The sequence below is a fragment of the Cetorhinus maximus genome, chromosome 19 (genome assembly GCF_964194155.1).
Source record: "Cetorhinus maximus chromosome 19, sCetMax3.hap1.1, whole genome shotgun sequence".
Taxonomy (NCBI): domain Eukaryota; kingdom Metazoa; phylum Chordata; class Chondrichthyes; order Lamniformes; family Cetorhinidae; genus Cetorhinus; species Cetorhinus maximus.
Genome location: NC_135897.1, coordinates 92767901 through 92790259, shown reverse-complemented (window position 1 = coordinate 92790259; position 22359 = coordinate 92767901). Strand labels below are relative to the sequence as shown.

General features: G+C 45.0%; 1 protein-coding gene across 3 annotated transcripts in view; it reads right to left on the bottom strand.

Moving 5' to 3' along the window:
- Nucleotides 1-22359, bottom strand: part of LOC144694037 (TRAF2 and NCK-interacting protein kinase-like) — a 242556-nt gene that overhangs the window by 203563 nt on the left and 16634 nt on the right. The gene's annotated exons all lie outside the window — the stretch shown is intronic.

Genomic DNA, 22359 nt, shown 5'->3' with positions numbered 1-22359 from the left:
TGTAACCTCACCCTGTGTCCTCTAGTTCTAGTCTCTCCCACAAGAGGAAACATCGTCCCGGTAAACACCCTGACAAAACCCCTCAGGATCTTATCTGTTTCAATATGATTCTTATAAACTCCAATGGGTATGGGCCCAAACTTTCTAAAGATAAGGCCATCATCCTAGTAATGAGCCGAGTGACCTTTTCTGAACTGCTTCTAACACAATTTTATCTTTTTATGAAGTAAGGAGACCAAAACTGTATACAGTATTCCAGACGTGGTCTTACCTAGGCCCTGTACAGCTGCAGTAAAAGTTCCCTACTTTTATATTCCATTCCCCTTGCAAAAAATGCAAACATTGCATTTACCTTCCTCATGTCTTGCTGTACTTGCATATTAACTTTTTGTGACATAGTCCAATGAGTATAGGCCCAGCTTGCTCAACTCATCCTCATAAGACAACATCTTCATCCAGGGAATCAGCCTAGGCAACCTTCTCTGAACCGCCTCTAATGCAAGTATATCTTTCCTTAAATAAAGAGACCAAAACTGTACACAGCACTCCAGATGTGGTCTCATCAATGCACTGTAAAGCTGTAGCAAGACTTCCCTACTTTTATACTCCATCCCCCTTGCAATAAAGGCCAACATTCCATTTGCCTTACAAATTCTTTGGATAACATGCAAGCTAACTTTGTGACTCTGCCAATTTTTTGCTCACTCACTATCTATATCTATATATTTTACAGACTGATTGTATCATCCTCACAACTTGCTTTCCTACCTGTCTTTGTATCAACAGCAAATTTGGCTTCAGCATAGTCAGTTCCTTTACCCAAGTCATTAATATAGATCATAAATAGTTGAGGCCCCAGCATTGATCCTTGTGGCACTCCACTAATTACAATTTGCCAAATTGAAAATGACCCATTTATGGTGATTCTGTTTCTTGTTCATTAACTAATCCTGTATCTATACTAATAAAATACCTCCAACACCATGAGCTCTTATCTTGTGTAATAACCCTTCATGTAGCACCTTATCAAATGCCTTTTGGAAGCCTAAATATACTACATCTACTGGTTCCCCTTTATCCACCATGCTTGTTACACCCTCAAATAAATCTAATACATTTGTCAAACATGATTTCCCTTTCACAAAACCATGTTGACTCTGCCTGTTTGTATTATGATATTATGATTTTCTAAATGTCCTGCTAATAGATTCTAGCATTTTCCCAATTACAGATGTTAGGCTAACTGGCCTATAGTTTCCTGCTATCAGTCTCCCTCCTTTCTTGAATAGGAGTGCTACATTTATGGTTTTCCAACCCACTGGATCCTTTCCAGAATCTAGGGAATTTTGGAAGGTTACAACTAATGCATCCACTATCTCTACAGCCACTTTGTTTAAGATCCTAGGATGCAGGCCATCAGGTCCAGGCCTTCAGCCTTTAGTCCCATTAGTTTTCCTTGTGCTTTTACTCCAGTGATACTGCTTGTTTTAATTTCCTCCCTCCCTTTTGCCTTCTGCTTCTCTATTACCTTTGGGATGCTTTGTGTGTCTTCTAACCTGAAGACAAATACAAAACACTTGTTCTCGGTCTCTGCCATTTCCTCCTTTCCCATTATTAATTCCGCAGTTTCATCCTTCAAGGGACCAAGATAAATTTAGCTACTCTTTTCCTTTTTTATATACTTGTAGAACTTTTACACTTTACATTTCTTGCTAGTTTTCTCTTGTCCTTCAATTCCTCTCTTTTTATAGTCATCCCTTGCTAGTTTCTAAAATTTTCCTCATAATTGTGGGCTACCACAACCTGTGCAGCATTGTACGCCTTTGCTTTCAATTCAATACCATCCTTAACTTCCTCAATGCATCCTTCTCATAGAGTCTTTCTTAATGGAATGTGGTAAAAAGAGTAATAATGTCAAAAGGAGTAAATGTGATGCAAGGAAAACGTTTTTCAACCAGAGGGTGATTGGAGTCTGGAGCAGACTTTCGGAAAGGATGGTGGAGGCAGGTTCGATCAAGGTATTCAAACAGGAATCGGGTTGCTACCTGAAAAGAAATAATCTGCAAGGTTACAGGGATAAGGCAGGGCAGTGGGACTAGGTGGAATGCTCTTTCAGAGAGTCAGTGCAGACTCAATGGGGCAAATGGTCTCCTTCTGCGCTGTAAAGATTCTATGATCTTTGATGAGAGTTATGAAATATCTCCTTAAACGTGTCTCGCTGCTTCTCCTGCTGTCATCCTTTTAATCTATTTTCCCATTCCACTTTAGCCAACTCTGTCTTCATACCCATGTCATTGCCTTCATGTAAGTTTAAGACAGTCATCTCAGACCCACGTTCTCACCCTCAAACTGAATGTGACATTCTATCGTGTAATGATCACTCTTTCCTAAAGGGTCCTTTATTATGAAGTCACTAATTAACCCCCTCTCCTTAAACATTACCAGGTCTAAAATAACCTGTTTCCCAGTTGGTTCCAGAATATTTCAACACTCCACCCTGCTCTCATGCCCACATGTCCGTCCTTGGCCTGCTGCATTGTTCCAGTGAAGCTCAACGCAAACTGGAGGAACAGCACCTCATCTTCCGACTAAGCACTTTACAGCCTTCCGGACTGAATATTGAGTTCAACAATTTTAAATCATGAACTCTCTCCTCCATCCCCATCCACTTTCCGTTTCTTCCCCCTCCTTTTTGTTTTTTCCAATAATTTATATAGATTTTTCTTTTCCCACCTATTTCCATTATTTTTAAATGTATTTCCACCCATTGTTTTATCTCTACCTTTTAGCCTTTTTAGTACTCCTTCACCCCACCCCACCCCACCCCCACTAGAGCTATATGTACCTTGCTTGTCCTGCTTTCTACCGTTAATTAGCACATTCCTTTAGATAATATCACCACCTTCAACACCTCTTTGTTCTTTTGTCTGTGACATCTTTTGGTTAACTCCATCTATCATTGGCCCTCTATCCAGCTCTTCTTGTCCCAACACCACCCCCCCACCCCACCCCACCTCCTTAAACCAGCTTATATTTCACCCCTTTCCTATTTTTACTTAGTTCTGTTGAAGGGTCATGAGGACTCGAAACGTCAACTGCGCTCTTCTCCGCCGATGCTGCCAGACCTGCTGAGCTTTTCCAGGTATTTCTGTTTCTGTTTTTGTTTTGGTTCCTGAATGTATTGTTCAAAAGAAACTGTGATTCACCAGGGTGCTGGTATCAGTGTAGTTCAGGTGAAGGCTGTCCCAACAGTCCAGTTCCCTCCTTCCCCAGTCCCGGTGCCAGTGCCTCATAAATCAAAACCCATTTCTCCCATGCCAATCTTTGAGACACGCATTTAACTCTCTGATCATATTTACCCTCTGCCAATTTGCCCATGGTTCAGGTCATAATCCAGAGATTATTACCTTTGTGATTCTGCTTTTTAATTTAGTCCCTAGTGACTCATACTCTCTTAGCAGAACCCCTTTCTTAGTCCTGCCTATGTCATTTGTACCCATGGGGAGCACGACAACTGGACCCTTCCCCTCTCGCTCCAAGTTCCTCTCCAGCCCGGGGGAGAAGTCCTTAACCCTGGCAACGGCAGGCAACATGGCCTTTAGGACTCATGCTCTCTGCTACAGAGAGCAGTATCTATCTCCCTAACTATACTCTTCCTTACTATAACTACATTCCTTTTTACACCCCCACTTGAATGGCTCCCTGCACCAAGGTGCCGTGATCAGTTTGCTCATCCTCCCTGCAGTCCCTGCTCTTGTTCACACAAGCTGAAAGAACCTCAAACCTACTGAGGTTCCTCCATTACTGCCTTCTGGGTCCCCATGCCTGCCTTTCTTACAACCACATCATCCTGCCCATGAGCATGGACCAAAGGTGAAGAACCTAGCCCAAGGAATGTGACTGCCTTCTGGAACAGAGTGTTGAGATAACTTTTCCCCCTCGCTGACACATCACAGTGCCTGCAGCTCCAACTCCAGCTCAGTGGCTCTAAGCCAAACTTCCTCGAGCTGCAGGCACTGTGGCTGCCGTGGAACACACTAGAGTCCACCAGCACCCACACACCGCAGCTGCAGCACATAACCTGTCCTGCCATCTTTATTGTGCTTCGTTTAACTAATTTCCAGTCTAGGAATTCCATTCAACGATTATCCATCGTTATATTATGGAGTTTAACTATTATGTTTAACCTGCAGTGCAAAGGAATAAGAGAATGTGGAACAATAGCAAACTGACTGAGGACAGCAAACTGCGAGTCTACCAAGCCTTCATCCTCAGCGCACTCCTCCACGGTGGTGAGACCCGGACAAAATATGCTGGGCAGGAGAAAAGGCTGAATAGTTTCCACCTTCGCTGTCTCAGATGTATCCTTGGCATCTTTTGACAGGACAAGGCCACCAACTTAGGCATCCTGGAGTTAGTTACATCAGCATACACTCACTGCTAAGCCAACGATGTCTGCAATGGCTTGTTCATCGGATTGATGACAGCTGCCTGCCAAAAGACCTTCCGCACTGTAAAATGACCACTGAGTGACGATCTCCTGGGTGTCCGTACCTCCCCTACAAGGGCCACCTGAAAGTGAGATATGAAGACGGCAGACATTGACACTAACAACTGGGAGACAGTCACTGACGGCCGTGACTTCTGGAGGCTGGCTTTTTGAAAGGGCATTGGAGGTGGCGAGCAGAACCGAAAAGTTCAACTGACTGAGAAGACGCCCAGAGAAAACAGAGGTCAGTGAATCATGAACCTTCCCAGCCCACTGTCTTCATCGGCAGCAAATGCAACAGCAACTGGCAAAGCCAGAGTGGGGCTCCTGCCCCACTCCACCAGGTGATGCTTAACATGGAATTGGCCACCATCATTGTTTTAAGAGACAGAAGGCTACCTTAACTGGTGCAGAAACAGGCTCTTCAACCTACCTGCATCATACTACACACAAGCCTCCTCTCACTAACACTGTATCCCTCTATTCTCTTCCTCCTTGTGTGTACACCAGGCCTTTGCTTTAATCACTCTACATTCTGTATGAAGAAATTCCTCTTAAATTCTTTATTTGATGTCAGTGGCTATCTTATATTTATGGCCTCTTGAGTTCAACAATTTCAGATCATAACCAGTGCTCCCATTTTTTCCTGACAGTGGCTGTTACAATTTACAGATCCACTGGACCCAGCTTTTTGTCTTGTTTCTTGACTCATTCCATAACTACGTCCTTTCGCCTAGGTGTCAGCTGTGGTTCAGTGAGCCGCACTCTCACTTCTGAGTCAAAAGGTTGCGGGTTCAAGCCCCACAGCAGGAATCCAGGCTGACACTCCCGGTGCAGTGCTGCACTGTCAGAGATGTCATAGCTCGGGGGGGGGTGGAAATGATCCCCGGGCACGCTCTCAAAGAAGAGCTAAGGATTACCCTTCAACTAATATCACACAAACAGAAGAGATCATTATCGCAATGCTGTTTGCGGGAACTTGCTGTATTACCAACTGAACAAGTGCTGGCCTAGCCAGTCACGCCCACATCCTGTGAAAAAGCAACTGACTACACTTCAAAACTACTTCACTGGTTGTAGAGCACTTTAGGATGTCCTGTGATCACTGAAGCACTATTGAAATGCAAGTCTCTCTTTTTTCCCTTGCACCATCATCCCCTTTCCTGATTTCACCCCATCACAGACCTCCCCTTCTCCAGCTTCTGCACTTGTTAAAACTTCTTATAATCTCTAACATTTCCCAGTTCTGACGAAAGGTTATCGGCCTGACATATTAACGCTCTCTCTCGATGCTGCCTGCCCTGTTGAGCATTTCCAACATTTTCTATTTTTACTCCAGATTTCCAGCACTCAGTATTTTGCACCATATCGTCTAGTTCTGGACTCACCCCAAAGTTTCTCCACATCTCACTGCGGCAAACCCCTCCATCATTTTCAGACCTCAATCAGCTCTGGTTTTAAGTCAGCAAAAAGATCCCCACTCTGCTCAACCTTTCCTGTTAGTTCCATCCCCTTTAATTCTTGCAAGTCTTTTTCATGCACTTCCTAATTTTCAGCCAGGCACTGAATTTGCTGATCACAGGAGTTCGAAGGTGGAGAAGGTCTCACTCACTCCTCAATTGCCTCACTAGGATTGCAGCCAAGTGCACAGAATTCAGGTTACCTGGACCAAACAGGATTCGAATGGGGAGGGAGGGGATGACAACAGGCAGCTCCTGATGATCACACACTGTGCCTTCTGATGCAAGAACAGGCCATATGCTGCTATTATATGCCAAGACCTTAGAAAAATTGGCTGACAATGTTAGTTTGTTATCGTGAAAGGATTTTGATGCGAGTTGACAACAACATGCACTTAGATCGTGCTTTTAAAATAGCAAAATATCCCAAGGTGCTTCACAGTGAGGGTTACCATTGACCAGAAACTGAACTGGACTAGCCATACAAATACTGTGGATACAAGAGCAGGTCAGAGGCTGAGAATCCTGCAGTGAGTAACTCACCTCCTGACTCCCCAAAGCCTGTCCACCATCTACAAGGCACAAGTCAGGAGTGTGATGGAATACTCCCCACTTGCCTGGATGAGTGCAGCTCCCACAACACTCAAGAAGCTCGATACCATCCAGGACAAAGCAGCCCCACTTGATCGGCACCACATTCACCACCTTCAACATTCACTCCCTCCACCACCGACACACAGTAGCAGCAGTGATAACCATCTACAAGATGCACTGCAGCAACTCACCAAGGCTCCTTCAACAGCACCTTCCAAACCTGCAACCTCTCCCACCTGGAAAACCAATAGCTGGAAACAGATGGGAGTATTGCCACTACAAGTTCCCCTCAAGTGATCACCATCCCTTCAGTGTTACTGGGTCAAAATTCTGCAACATCTGCTCTAACAGCTATGGGAGCACCTATACCACACAGACTGCAGTAGTTCGAGAAGGTGACTCATTACCACCTTCTGAAGGACAATGAGTGCCAGCCTTCCTTGCAACATCCACATCCCATTAAGGAAAAATATAAGGTCACAATCTCTCTAGAGCACACTGACCCAGACTGTTCAATCTGTCCTGATAGATATAATCTTTCTGTTCTGGTATCATCTGAATAAATACATTTTTGTGTGACCAATGAAATCAGGAACCAATTTTTCACACAAAAGGTAGCGGAACTCCAGAGCTGGCTGTCCCATGCTGGGGTCAAGTGAAATTTTCAAGACCGAAATGGATAGGTTTTTGTTGGGCAAGGGTATTAAGGGATACGGAACAAAGGTGTGTAAATGGAGTTGAGTTATAGATCAGTCGTGATCCAATTGAAATGGTGGGATGGACTCCAGGAGTTGAATGTCCTCTTCCTGTTCCAACATTTTCAATTAATCAGACTGCTTTTTCTCCCACACAATGTCTTACTTTCTCTGTCTTCACACATTATCCTCTTCCACCTTCTTTCTCCTCACAAAAGAGGGACCAAAAATCTAACAAGCCCTTCAGAAAGGATGAACCAGGACAGAATGGACAAGGTGTAGTCGTTACATTCAGTGAAGGAAACTTTATTGTTTGAGAAAGTGGTCACTCTGTGAGACAGCCAAAGCAATTTGGGTTCAAATAGATCCTAGAAACCGGAGATGGCCAGCCAACCCCTCAAGGCCGTTCGAATTCTAGCTCTAATGTTAAGGTTATGCCTGGAATCTTTCCCCCATCACGCCCCCACCACCACCACCCAGAGAAAATAGTTTCTCTGTATCAACTCCTTTCATTACTCAATTAGATCACCTCATAATATTCCACACTCAAGTGAATACAAGCCTTGTCTGTGCAACCTGACAACATAATTTAACTCTATTAGCCCCAGATTCAACTATACGGCACCTTCCGTCACATCCAACCCTCCCCGTGACCCATTGCTTGGATCTGTTTTATGTTCTCTTCTCCTCACTACCCAGCCTAGTTCCTCGGGGTGTGTTGTACATCAAAGGCGTTGATTCAAACACAGAACATTCCTGCGAATAGTTCAATAAACTATCACCAGCATTGTGTGCAAACTGTTCCAATGCTACTGGGTGTCTGTGCTACCAGCCCTTTAGCCAGCAGCCACAACAAACAGATTGGTTCAAAATTACTCTCCTCTTTCCCTTTCCATAGGGCGTGAGGAGGGTTGCCAATCCTCCTGGGTCATTCTGAAGGCAGTAGTCAAAGCAAAAACTCAGGAGATTTTTTTCTCCCCCCACTTTCATTTATTTGTTTATTAAAATATTGGTAATGGGTGGGATGGGGGAGGGCGGGGTTTAGAGGTGGGAGGTCATGTGATGAGACTTCCAGTAATATGTCCAAACAGAGCTGGCAACCCAAGGCACTGAACTCCCAAAAATGAGCCACACACAGCCATACCAAACTCAGAACGAGAGACTTGTCACTCTCCAGGCCGAGCCTCCTGTGTCCGGCTGCATTCCAATCTAAGCTTCAACTCTCTATTCACATCTGAGTCTAGACTAGGGTTGCCAACTGTGATTAAATGTATTCCTGGAGGTTTCATCACATGATTTGCTCCCCCCCACCCCAATGCTCCAGCCATTAATCAGCCAACACATCCATCCTTGTGACGTTCTGCCTTCCTACACCAATTGGAAAGCAAAAAGACTCATTACCCATGGATGATGCTTGACTGTCAGCCAAACCAATTTCTTTCTTCTCCCCCCCGCCCCGCCCCCAGCTTCAATATTTTTATAATTGGTAGAAAAAAGCGTTCAAAGAAAATGACAAAAAACCCAATCTTTTTCAATTCCTAGAGACTCTAGGCCAATCCTGGACCATTGGCAACCCTAGTACAGACAGTAAGTGCCAACATGTCCTTTGACTGTTCTAATCCCACCTTCACATGGAACCACACCAATGTTAGAACTGATTTACATTTTCCTGGAGATTTTAATCACATTCCCACCAGCTGGAAACAACCCCACCCCTAAACTCCCATTGAATTGTTTTGAAGAGGTGACTAAAGTAGTGGACAGGGGAATGCCCATGGATGTTATTTACTTGGACTTCTAGAAGACAATTGATAAAATTCCTCATAAGCGACTGTTAGTTCGAGATGAAGCTCGTGGAACTGAAGGCAAATAACTGACCTCAACAGGAAACTGGCTGAGTGGTAGGAGACAGAGGAGGGATAACGAGCAGATACCCGAATTGGTGGGATGTGACTAGTGGTGTCCTGCAAGGACCTGTGTTGGGAACATACCCCATTCACCGTATTTATTATTGAGTTAGATGATAGTATTGAAAGCCATCTGTTCAAATTTGCCAACGACGGAGGACAGGTGGCATTGCGAGTGGTGTAGGTGGGAGCACAAAGTTACAGACATATCAGTACATTCAATGAATGGGAAAAACTGCAGGAAAACAGATTTCACTGAAGATAAATGTGAGGTCATGCACTTTTGACCTAAAAAGGATAGAAGAGGGCACTTTCCAAATGGTGAAAAGCAAGAAACATAAGTGGTCCAAAGAGACTCGAGGGTCCAGGTAATTAGATCATAAAAATGATATGATCAAGTCAAGGAGATAATAAAAAGATAAATGGAGTGCTGGCCTTTATATGTAGTGGACTAGAATACAAGGAGGAAAGCAAGAGAAATAAAATTGGAAAGCAAAATGATTCATTGCCCAATTGGGTGATGCTTAACTGGCAGCAAAACAGTCTTTTCTTCCCAGCTTCAATATTTTTATTAACTGGTAGAGAAAGATGTTCATCCGGATTAGACCACACCTGGAAACAGTGTGAACATGTCTGGGCACCACATCATACGAAGGATAAATTGACCCTGGAGCGAGTGTGGCAGAGATTTGTACAATATCTGGGCTCCAAAGATGAATTTACCAGAAGACGTCTCAAACTAGGGCTGCGCCCGCTGGAATTTGGAAGGTTTGAGGGGAAATTTGATCAAAGTTTAAGATGTCAAGGGGAACAGATAAGGTTGGGGAGTCTAAGGCTAGGGGACATAGTTTAAAATTACAGACATTGTTCAGGAGTGAGTGAAACGAGAAAAAAAAAAACTTTTATGTGCAACAGAGTGACAGATGTTTGGAACTCTTCACTGTAAATGACAACTTGATCCTAGATCAGTTGTTAATTTTAAATCTGAGATTGATTCACATCTTGGATTTTAAAATGCACATTCTCCTCCTCCAATCCCTCCAGGGCCTCGACCCACCTCTATCTCTGGAATCTCCTCCAGCCCCAAACCCTCCCAGGTGTCTGTATTCCTCTAATTCTGCCTTCTTCCGCATTTCCGATCATTATCGCTCCACCATCAGTGGGCAGGCCTTCAGTTGCCTGGGCCCCAAGCTCTGGAATTTTTTCCCTATACCTCTGTATCTTGCTTTACCGCCCACATCTTAAAACATTCCTTAAAACCTACTTATTTGGTCATCTGACTTAATATCTCCTTAAAGGGCTCGGTGTTAGACTTTGTTTTATAATGCACCTGTGAAGTGCCTTGGGATGGTTCATTATGTTAAAGGTGCTATATAAGTATAACTTGTTGTTGATAGATTTTTGTTAGCAGTGATACAGGGCAAAGTTGGGGAGATGGAGTTAGGTTTTAGATAAGCCATGTTCTCAGTGAATTGTGGAATAGGTTTAAAGAGACTCCATGGCCTCCTCCTGTGCCTTTGTTCTCAAAGAACACAACACAAGGACACAAGAATTAGGAGCAGGAGTAGGCCATTCAGGCCCTCAAGCCTGCTCCACCATTCGACAAGGTGTCATATCAAAGGTTACTTCATAAAATAAGAGCTCATGGTGTAAGGGGTAACTGATCTGATAATGGCTTCATCTCCACTTTCCAATCTGCCCCCCAACAACCCTCGACACATTTGCTGATCAAAAATCTGACTCACTTAGCTTTGAATATGTTCCATGGCCCAGTCTCTACTGCTCTCTGGGGAAGAGAATTTCACTGACTAATGACCCTCTGAGGAAAAAACTTCTCATTTCAGTCTTAAATTGGAGACCCCTAATTTTTAAACGGTGTCCCCTGGTTCTAGTCTCCCCCACAAGGGGAACCATCTTCTCAGCATCCGCCCTTTCAAATCCCCTCAGGATCTTAGATGTTTCAATAAGATCATCTTTCATTCTTTGAAACTTCAATGGATATAGGTCCAACCTGCCCAACCTTTTCATATAAGTCCTTTATCCCAAGAATAAGTGAACTTTCTTTGAACTGCTTCTAATGCAATTATATCCTTTCTTAAGTGAGGTGTCCAAAACTGTACACAGTACTCCAAATGTGGTCTCACCAATGCCCTATACAATTTTAGCATAACTTCCATTTTTATACTCCATTCCCCCTGCAATAAACACCAACACTCCATTTGCCTCCCTAATCACTTGCTGTACCTGCATCCTAACTTTTTGCAATTCATGTACAAGGACACCCAGATCCCTCCATAAAACCGAGTTCTGCCATTTCTCTCCATTCTAATAATTTGCTGCTTTTCTATTCTTCCTGCTAAAGTGAACAAGTTCACATTATCTGCCAAATGTTTGCCCACTGACTGAACCCATCTAACTCCCTTTGTAGACTCTCAACCTCCTCTTGATAACTTACTTTCCTACCCATCTTTGTGTCATCAGCAAACTTAGCTACCATACCTCCAGCCCCTTCATTCAAGTCATTGATGTAGATTGTAAATAGTTGAGGCCCCAGCACTGATCCCTGTGGCACTCGAGTAACAGCTTGGCAACCAGAAAAATGACTCTGCTTCCTATTAGCTAACCAATCCTCTAGCCATGCCAATATGTTACCCCTACACCATGAGCTCTTATTTTGTGAAGTAACCTTTGATGTGGCACCTTGCTGAATACCTTTTACAAATTCAAGTACACCACATCTACAGATTCCCCTTTATTCTTGAAGAAGTCTAATAAATTAGTCAAACACGATTTCCCTTACACAAAACCATATCGACTCTGCCTGATTGTATTATGATTTTCTAAATGTCCTGCTATTACCTCCTTAATTATGTATTCTAGCATTTTCCCAATAACAGACATTTGGCTAACTGGCCTATGGTTTCCTTCTTCCTGTCTCCCTCCTTTCTTTAACAGTGGTGTTGCATTCGCGATTTTCCAATTTGCTGGAACCTTTCCAGGGTCTAGGGAACTTTGGAAAAATCAGAACCAATTCATCGACTATCTCCGCAGCCAATTCTTCTAAGGCCCTAGAATGAAAGCCGTCGGGTCCCGGGGACAGTTCTAATAGTTTTCCCCAAGACCTTTTCTCTGGTAGTAAAGAAAACAACACAAATCTTTAAAGCCCTATAATTATTCTGCCCGGTTTGTTTGAAGCAGTGCCTAGGAGATTAATCTTGTATTCTGCAGAGTTCTGGTCTCCCTAATTATAAAAAGGATATACAAGATAGCAGAAGTGAAAGGATATAACTATTAGGTGGGACCGAATAGGCGCGTCTCTTTCCTTTAAAAAAAAGATGGAGGAGTAACCTGAAAGAGATCTTTTAAAATTATGCAAGAGTTCAAGAGGGTAGATATAGAGGTACATCCACTTATTGGTGTGTGTGTGTGTGTGTGTGTATATATGGGGGGTGGAGAGGGGGTGCTCGGGGGGAAGAGCTCAAAACTAGGGGCCATAAATATAAGATAGTCACTAATATTTTTTTTTATTCATTCATGAGATGTGGGCGTCACTGGCTAGGCCAGCATTTATTGCCCATCCCTAGTTGCCCTTGAGAAGGTGGTGATGAGCTGTCTTCTTGAACCACTGCAGTCCATACGATGTAGGTACACCCACAGTGCTGTTTAGGGAGGGAGTTCCAAGATTTTGACCCAGTGACAGTGAAGGAACAGCAATATATTTCCAAGTCAGGATGATGTGTGACTTGCATGGGACAGGGAGTTCAGAAGAAACATTTCTTAAAACCAGAGAGCAGGTGCAATGAATAGTACAGATACTCAAGAAGCTTGACACCATCCAGGACAAAGCAGCCCACTTGATTAGTACCCCGTCCACAAACATTCATTCCCTCCACCACCGACAGACAGTAGCAGCAGTGTGTACCATCTACAAGATGCACTGCAGCAACTCCCCATGGCTCCTTAGGCAGCACCTTCCAAATCCATGACCACTATTATCCAGAGAGACAAGAGCAGCAGATAGATGGGACACCAACACCTGGAAGTTCCTCTCCAAGCCACTCACCATCCTGACTTGGAAATATATCACCGTTCCTTCACTGTCGCTGGGTCAAAATCCTGGAACTCCCTCCCTAACAGCGCCGTGGGTGTACCTACACCGCATGGACTGCAGCGGTTCAAGAAGCAGCTCATCACCACCTTCTCAACGGAAATTAGGGACAGGAAATAAATGCTGGCCCAGCCAGAGAAGCCTGCATCCTATGAATGAATTAAAAAAATATACATTTAAGGGGAAACTGGATAGACACAAGAAGGAGGAAAGAATACAAGGCTATTGTCATAGTGTGAGATTAAGAAGATTGGAAGAGGTTCATAAGGATGATAAACATTTAGAGCAATTAGGTCAAATGGTTGCACCATTACTTCTGGTGTCCCCCAAGGATCTATCTTTGGCTCCCTCCTATTTTTCATCCACATAATGCCCTCAACAACATGATCTGAGAACACAGTAATAATTTTCACACATAGTCCAAGAACACCCAGCTCTACCTCACCATCTCTCAAACCCTCCACTTTCTCTAAATTCTCAGACTGCCTTGTCCAACATCCAGTACTGGATGAGCAGAAATTTCCTTCAACTAAACATTGGGAAGACTTTTGCCATTGTTTTCAATCCCTGCCAAAAACTCTGCTCCTGAACAACCGACTCCCTGTCTCTCCCTGTCTCAGACTAAAGCAGACTGTTCACAACCTTGGTGAGATATTTGACCCCGACATGAGCTTCCTGTCACCAATTTCCACCTCGTGGCATCACTCAACTTCACCCTTGTCTCAGTTCAAACACTCAGTCGTGCCTTTGCTACCTGCACACTTGACTATTCCACCTCATTCCTGGCTGGTCTCCACATTCTACCCTCTGTAATCTTGAGGTCATCTAAAACCCATCTGCCCATGTCTTAACTCACACCAAGTCCTGTTCACCATTACCCCTTGCTTCCTGACCTACATTGGCTCCCAGTGAAGAAATGTCTCGATTTTAAAATTCACATCCTTGTTTTCAAATCCCTCCATGTCCTCCTTGTTTTTCTAGTTCTCATCTGCTCCAGCTCCATAACCCTTCTAGACCTCTCTGTGCTCTTCCAATTCCCACCTCATCCATCCCCAAATTTAGTCACTCCACCATTGGGGGCCATGCCTTCAGCTTCCGAGGCCCTTAGCTCTGGAACTCCCTCACTCTCCACCAATCTCACCTCCTTTAAGACAGTCCATCAAACTTACCTCTTTGACCAAGTTTATCATCTCTTCCAATATTATATGCTCAGTGTATAATTTTGTCAATAATGCTCCCGTGAAGTTCCTTAGATGCTTTACTGTGGCAAAAGGCGCTGTAATAATGCACATTTTATTGCCTGGGAACATGGCCTGGTTGTCCCTGCCCACAGCCTGTGATGCTGAAGCTAATATTTCCAACATTACCATCACATGGATGGAGATCAGCTACCCAAGGGGCCTGCACTCATCACCCAGACAACGAGAGTTCAAATGCCAATCTGGTATAAATACTTGAATTATGTTACAACCAGTAAAACTGACCTTGAAGCTGTTGAGTTGTCCTAAGACCCACTTGGTTCACTAATGTCCTTTAGTGAAGGAAATCTACCATCCTTACTCGGCCTGGCCTATATATCTGACTCCCCCAGATCCACAGCAACGTGATCGATTAGTTACTACCCTCTGAATCAGCTTAGCAAGCCACTCAGCTGCATCAAAAACATCTACAAGGCTCAAAAACCTGGAACTCCCTCCTTAACAGCGCTGTGGATGTACCCAACAGAGTAGAGAGGGAGCTGTTCTCACTCGTAAAAGGATCAAGAACAATAGGGCACAGATTTAAAGAAGCAAATGTATCATGAGGAAAAACTTTCTCGGACAGCGAGTGGTTGGGGTCTGGAATGCACGGCCTGGAAGTGTGGTGGAGGCAGATTCAATCGAGGCATTCAAAAGGGCATTGGATGATTATTTGAAGAGAAACAATGTGTATGGGGGAAAAAAGCAGGGCAATGGCACTGGGTCACAATGCTCATTTGGAGAGTTGGTGCGGACACGATGGGCCGAATGGCCTCCTTCTGTGCCGTTAAAATTCTGGGACGTGGACTGCAGCGGTTCAAGAAGGCAGCTCACCACCACCTTCGGAAGGGCAACTAGGGATGGGCAATAAATGCTGGGCCAGCCAGTGCCAAGCACATCCCATGAACAACTTTTTTTAAAAACTCACTGGAACGGCAATGCACCCATTCCACAAACGGGGTGCGTCAGAGTAAAAAATTAACTTGTCACCTCAGAAAACAAAGAGTCAACACAATTTCCAGTCTTCAGTGTGAATTAATGGATCAGGACGTGATGAAGCAATAGGTTTCTCCACGCTAAAAAGGAAGTCACAGCACACAAAAAACTCCATGTGTGTCACGTTATAAGTGAGTCAATGTCTGCTGCATATAATGTTTCTCAATAACAAACACCAAGTTAGTCTACTGACTCAATACCATAGGATGGTGTTGTGTTATTGGCATCACCATTATTGAAGTTAGAGCATATCATAAATGGATCAGAAGTCACGATTTAAAAACCATATTAAATCTGGGTCAATATTTATATTTCACCCAACATCAGACTCACTGATCGTTATCACATTGTGTTTTTTGTGTGTGGGATCTTCCTGTGCACCAATTAACTGCTGCATTTCCTTCATCGCAACAGTGACTACACAGCAAAAGTGCTTACTGGATTGCAAAATGCTTTGGGACATCCCGAGGTCATGAAAGGGGCTATAGAAACGCAAGTTCCTTATTTCACCATCCTCACACGTTCATGCTGGACTGCCACCAGGTGCATGAATGCCAAATAGTTTCCCTTCCACCCACCAGTCCAATACTTCAGCAGCAGCACATGGACCAACGGACTTTAGCTCAGTGTATCCATTCCCGCCTTGGAGTAAGAAAGTCCCAGGAAGCGAAGGCCAGGGGGTCTGACACAGAATTCCGGATTGAAATCCAGGTGCACGCATGCATCCGGGAGTTGTGGAGGACCGGACCCAACCCCTCCTTGTATGGATTGTGAGAGGTCAGAAAAAAAACCCCTCCCATTCTCTCCCCCAGAGGGCAGGGAAGGCTGGCTCACTTAATATATCCAAAGCCGAGTGAGGCAGATTTCTGATCGACAGGGGAGTCGAGGGGTTATGGTGTGGGTGGGGGGGGACAGACAGGAAAGTGGAGTTGAGGCCCCCAATCAAAGCCATGGAAGGATCATTCACGTTACGGTCTGTCAGACTGTTAATCAGCCTGTGAATCCTCTCACTGCTTCACACTGTCCTGCCAGAGTACAGGCATCATGATACCAAAACAACCCAGGCCAATTGTAGCACTGGGGCAAAACCAGCGGATAAAACATATGCCACAAGAACATGAGATAGGAGCAGAAGGAAACTACTCGGTCCATCAAGCGGGCTCCACCAATCAATACAGCCATGGCTGACCTTGAGGCTTCAACTACACTTTCCTGCCCGGTGCCCACATACCTTAATGTTGGGGATGTGGTGGCGTAGTGGTATTGTCACCAGTCTAATGAGACTGAGGGTTCGAATCCCACCACGACAGATGGTGGAATAGGAATTTAATTTTTCAAAATCTGGAATTAAAAGGCCAATGATGACAATGAAACCATTGTCGTAAAAACCCATCTGATTCACTAATGCCCTTTGGGGAAGGAAATCTGCCATCCTCACCTGGTTTGGCCTACATGTGACTCCAGGCCCACAGAAATGGGATTGATTCTTTAATGCCCTCTGGAGTGGCCTAGCAAGACACTCAGTTGTATCAAACCGCTACAAAGTCTCAAAAAAGGAATGAAACCAGACGGACCACCCGGCATCGACCTAGGCACCGGAAATGACAGCGGCAAACTCAGCCCTGTCGACCCTGCAAAGTCCTCCTTACTAGCATTTGGGAGCTTGTGCCAAAATTGGGAGAGCTGTCTGACAGACTGGTCAAGCAACAGCCTGACATAGTCATCTTCACAGAATCGTACCTTACAGGTAATGTCCCAGACTCCTCCTTCACCATTCCTGGGTATGTCCTGTCCCACCAGCAGGACAGACCCAGCAGAGGTGGCGGCACAGTGGTATACAGTCAGGAGGGAGTTGCCCTGGGAGTCCTCAACATGGACTCCAGACCCCCATGAAGTCTCATGGCATGAGGTCAAACATGGGCAAGGAAACCTCCAGCTGATTACCACGTACCGCCCTCCCTCAGCTGATGAATCCATGCTCCTCCATGTTGAACACCACTTGGAGGAAGCACTGAGGGTGGCAAGGACACAGAATGTACTCTGGGTGGGGCACTTCAATGTCCATCACCAAAAATGGCCCAGTAGTACCACTACTGACCGATGGCTGAGTCCTAAAGGACAAAGCTATGAGGCTGAGTCTGCAGCAGTTGCTGAGGGAACGAAGAGGGAAAAACATACTTGACCTCATCCTCACCAACCTGCCTGTCACAGATGCATCTGTCCATGACAGTGTCGGTAGGAGTGACCACCGCACAGTCACTGTGGAGACAAAGTCCTGCCTTTACACTGAGGATACCCTCCATCGCATTGTATGGCACTACCACCATGCCCCTCGCTAAGCTGTTCCAGTACAGCTACAACATTGACATCTACCAGCAATGTGGAAAATTGCCCAGGTATGTCCTGTACACAAAAAGCAGGACAAATCCAACCCGGCCAATTACCGCCCCATCAGTCTACTCTTGATCATCAGTAAAGTAATGGAAGGGGTCACCAACAGTGCTATCAAGCGGCACTTGCTTAGCAATAACATGCTCACTGACCCTCCGTTTGGGTTCCACCAGGGTCACTCAGCTCCTGACCTCATTACAGCCTTAGACCAAATGTGGACAAATGAGCTGAATTCCTGAGGTGAGGTGAGAGTGACTGCCCTTGATATCAAGGTAGCATTTAACCGAGTGTGGCATCAAGGAGCCCGAGCAAAACTGGTGTCAATGGGAATCAGGGGGAATACTCTCCGCTGGTTGGAGTCATACCTAGCACAAAGGAAGATAGTTGGGGTTGTTCGAAGTCAATCATCTCGATCTCAGTTCCAGGCCATCACTGCAGGAGTTCCTCAGGGTAGTGCCCTAGGCCCAACCATCTTCAGCTGCTTCATCAATGGCCTTCCTTCCATCATAAGATCAGAAGTGGGGATGTTCGCTGATGATTGCACAATGTTCAGCACTATTCGCGACTCCTCAGAAACTGAAGCAGTCCATGTCCAAATGCAGCAAGACCTGGGCAATACACAGGTTTGGGCTGACAAGTGGTAAGTAACATTCGCACCACACAAATGCCAGGCAATGACAATCTCCAACATGAAAGAATCTAACTATCGCCCCTTGACATTCAATGGCATTACCATCACTGAGTCCCCCACTACAACATCCTAGGGGTTACCATTGACCATAAACTGAACTGACTAGCTATATAAATACTGTGGCTACAGGAATAGGTCAGAAGCTAGGAATCCTGCAGCAAATAACTCACCTCCTGACTTCCAAAAGTCTGTCCACCATCTACAAGCACAAGTCAGGAGTGTGATGGAACACTCCCCACTTGCCTAGATGAGTAAAGCTCCAACAACACTCAAGAAGGTCGACACCATCCTAGACAAAGCATCCCACTTGATTTGCACCTCATCAACCACCTTCAACGTTCACTCTCTCCACCACCGACGCACAGTGGCAGCAGTGTGTACCACCTACAAGATGCACTGCAGGAATTCACCAAGGCTCCTTAGTCAGCATTTTCCAAACCCGCAATCACTACCATTAGAAGGACAAGGGCAGCAGATGCATGGAAACACCTTGATCTGCAAGTTCCCCTCCAAGCCACAGACTTCACTGTCACTGGATCAAAATCCTGGAACTGCCTCCCTAACAGCACGGTGGGTGTACCTACACCACAGGGACTGCAGCGGTTCAAGAAGGCAGCTCACCACCACCTTCTCAAGGGCAATTAGGGATGGGCAATAAATGCTGGCCCAGCCAGCGAAGCCCACATCCCGTGAATGAATTTTAAAAAATATTCTCCGAGAGTACAAAAATTGGTCTATCTCAGCCTCAAACATATTCAACAATGGAGCATCCACAACCCTCTGTTGTGGAGAATTGCAAGGATTCACAGTCAAGAAATTTCTCCTCATCTCAGTCCTCAGTCAGTGGCTCCTAATCCCCGAGACTGTGCCTGGTGTAAATGGGACCATCCCTGCTCGAGCTGCTGCCCTCTGTACCACATTCGGCTATTGAATTATTTTTGTTATTTCTGGCGGGGGGGGAAAACTTTGAAATGTGTTTTTTCTCCTTTCCACGCAGTGCACCTTACTGATTTGGAAGGATGGACAGGCAGAGACCTGTTCCTGGATTCCACTGCTGCTCCTTAACAAGGGGAATAATTTTACACTCCAGTTCCACCCACAAATTCAAGATAAGCTTCAACAGAATACAGGAACTCCAACCACGCAGGACTTTGGCCACATCGCCTCCACATTCCGAGGCACAAAGCCAATCACAGATATCAAATGACATTCTGTGACACGACTGGCTTCTTCCAAAGAACTATAAGACCATAAGACATAGGAGCAGGAATTAGGCCAATCGGCCCATCGAGTCTGTTCCGCCATTCAATCATGGCTGATAAGTTTCTCAACCCCATTCTCCCGCCTTCTCCCCGTAACCTTTGATCCCCTTACCAATCAAGAACCGATCTATCTCGGTCTTAAATACACTCAATGACCTGGCCTCCACAGCCTTCTGTGGCAATGAATTCCATAGATTCACCACTCTCTGGCTAAAGAAGTTTCTCCTCATCTCTGTTCTAAAAGGCCTTCCTTTTACTCTGAGGCTGTGCCCTCGGGTCCTAGTCTCTCCTAGTAATGGAAATGTCTTCCCCACGTCCACTCTACCCAGGCCTTTCAGTATTCTGTAAGTTTCAATCAGATCCCCCCTCACCCTTCTAAACTCCATCGAGTATAGACCCAGAGTCCTCAAACGTTCCTCATATGTTCAGCCTTTCATTCCTGGGATCGTTCTCAAAACATGCTGGCAAGCCTTAAGAAAGAGAATGGAGAATAGATCTACGTTCAGAATCAGTTACATTCTTCAAGTCCATCCAACATGCCACGATTCACGTGTAGACCTGGGCAGGCTGCAATCAACCATTACGTCAGATCATATATCAACGGGCCATCATATCAGCCTCAATACATCTTCACCAGCTGTATCTCTACACAAGTTACAACACAGAAAAAGATCAGTTGGCCCAACAAAACTATTGACATTTACCCTCCATATGGAGCAAACAGCTCCCACCACATTTACCCAGTTTGTCTCTGTACCCCTTCACACCATTTCCTTCATCGACCTATCCCAATCTAATTCTGAATCGCTAGCCTGGGGAATAACAACAACTTTATGCATTTATGCAGCACCTTTCATGTGGTTAAACGTCCCAAGGCGTCATTCACAGAAGCGATTATCAAACATTTGACACTGAGCCACATTGGGACAGGTGACTAAAAGCTTGGTCAAAGTAGTACAGGCGTTAAGGAATCATCCTAAAATGAGGAGAGGGAGGGGGCGGGGGGATGGTTTAGGGAGGGAGAGGGTCCAGGCAGCTGAAGGCATGGCTGCCAATAGTGGAATGATTAAAATGCACAGGAGGCAAGAATTGGAGGGACGCAGAGATCCCAGAGGGTTCTAGGGCTGGAGGAGGTTACAGGGACAAGGAGAGTCGAGACCATGGAAGGATTTGAAAGCAAAGATGAGAATTTTTTGTTTTGGACATGGAATGACAAACAGCAGATCTGCTAAAACCCATCGTGAATTTTTGCTGTCAGTTTGCCACACAGGCAGCGATGGAAATAGTGCTGTGTGAGTTAACCTGTGCTTCAGCATTCTTGTGGACTGATTTCTGGCACTACACGAAAAGGCTTGCTATAAGAAACCACACAAGCAGCATCTGGGAGAGGGCACTGAACCCAAATCTCCACTTCTCCCCCTCCCCCACTAACATGCGCATTGACACGACAGCCTGTTCAAAAATGCCACAGAGCAGAATTGTGCAGACGTGCTAGCAAATCAAGAGACAATTAGCAGAATAGCTCCTTCAGAGGCTTGCAACAAAGCCCTACATTAAACTCAGAAGTGACTCCACATGAGATTTTTTGATAATCATCCACACTAAACAAAGGCAGTCTCACTATTGCAAAAAAAAATCTACAATAACTGGTGCCCCAATGATTGTGAACTCCACCTTCCCCCCTCCCCTCACTCATTCCCCACCCAACCCCAGCACTCTGTCCAACTCTCTCCCTATTCTCTCCCCCACCCCCGGTCCCTTCCCAGTCTGTCACCCCACCCCCACCCCTCCAATTCTTTCCTCCTGTATTTCTGTCCTAGACACACCCGTGCAGGAATACGATATATAATCATTAACATGGTTTAATAAAAGAGGTCACAGCAGGTTAGTTAAAATGGGCACAAATGATTCTCTCTCCCTGGCAGCTCTCCAATACTCAAATGTCCCAAGTTTTGGCAGACTATTTTGGGTTAACTGAAATAGTGACTTTACCTCAATGACTCATTGCCTTCGATGAAATATATTAATGAGTGTCTTTTGCTAATAGGCTTTGTGGCCATGGCCATTAACCACAGAGGATCCTGGACTTCTGAACCCACAAAGGAATGGACCTCTCATCTGAAGATTTTTTTTGAAAAACCAGGTCCCTCCTGAACAATTCTCCTCCATAAATGTAACTGTATTTTGTTTGGGCTAAATTAGACAGCATGATATTCCTGGCCCAGTTTGCCTCCCCCCCTTCTATCCAGCTGTATTTTTCTGTATTGTACTAGCTGAGGCTCTCCCATCTCTCTCTATCTCTCGTCTCTAACCTGCCATCTCAATTTCAGGGGATTCTTTACAAAAGCAGCTATTAATTTTCCGGAGAGGGGCAATTATGAAATGAAACCTCTTAACGGAGACCCTACAAAGGACCGTAATGAAACATTGTGCGGATTTAGGAAGGGACATACACACACACACACACACAGAGGAAAGGCGTTTAAGGCCAGAAAAAATGCCTCCAATTTAAAACAATTCACATTTGC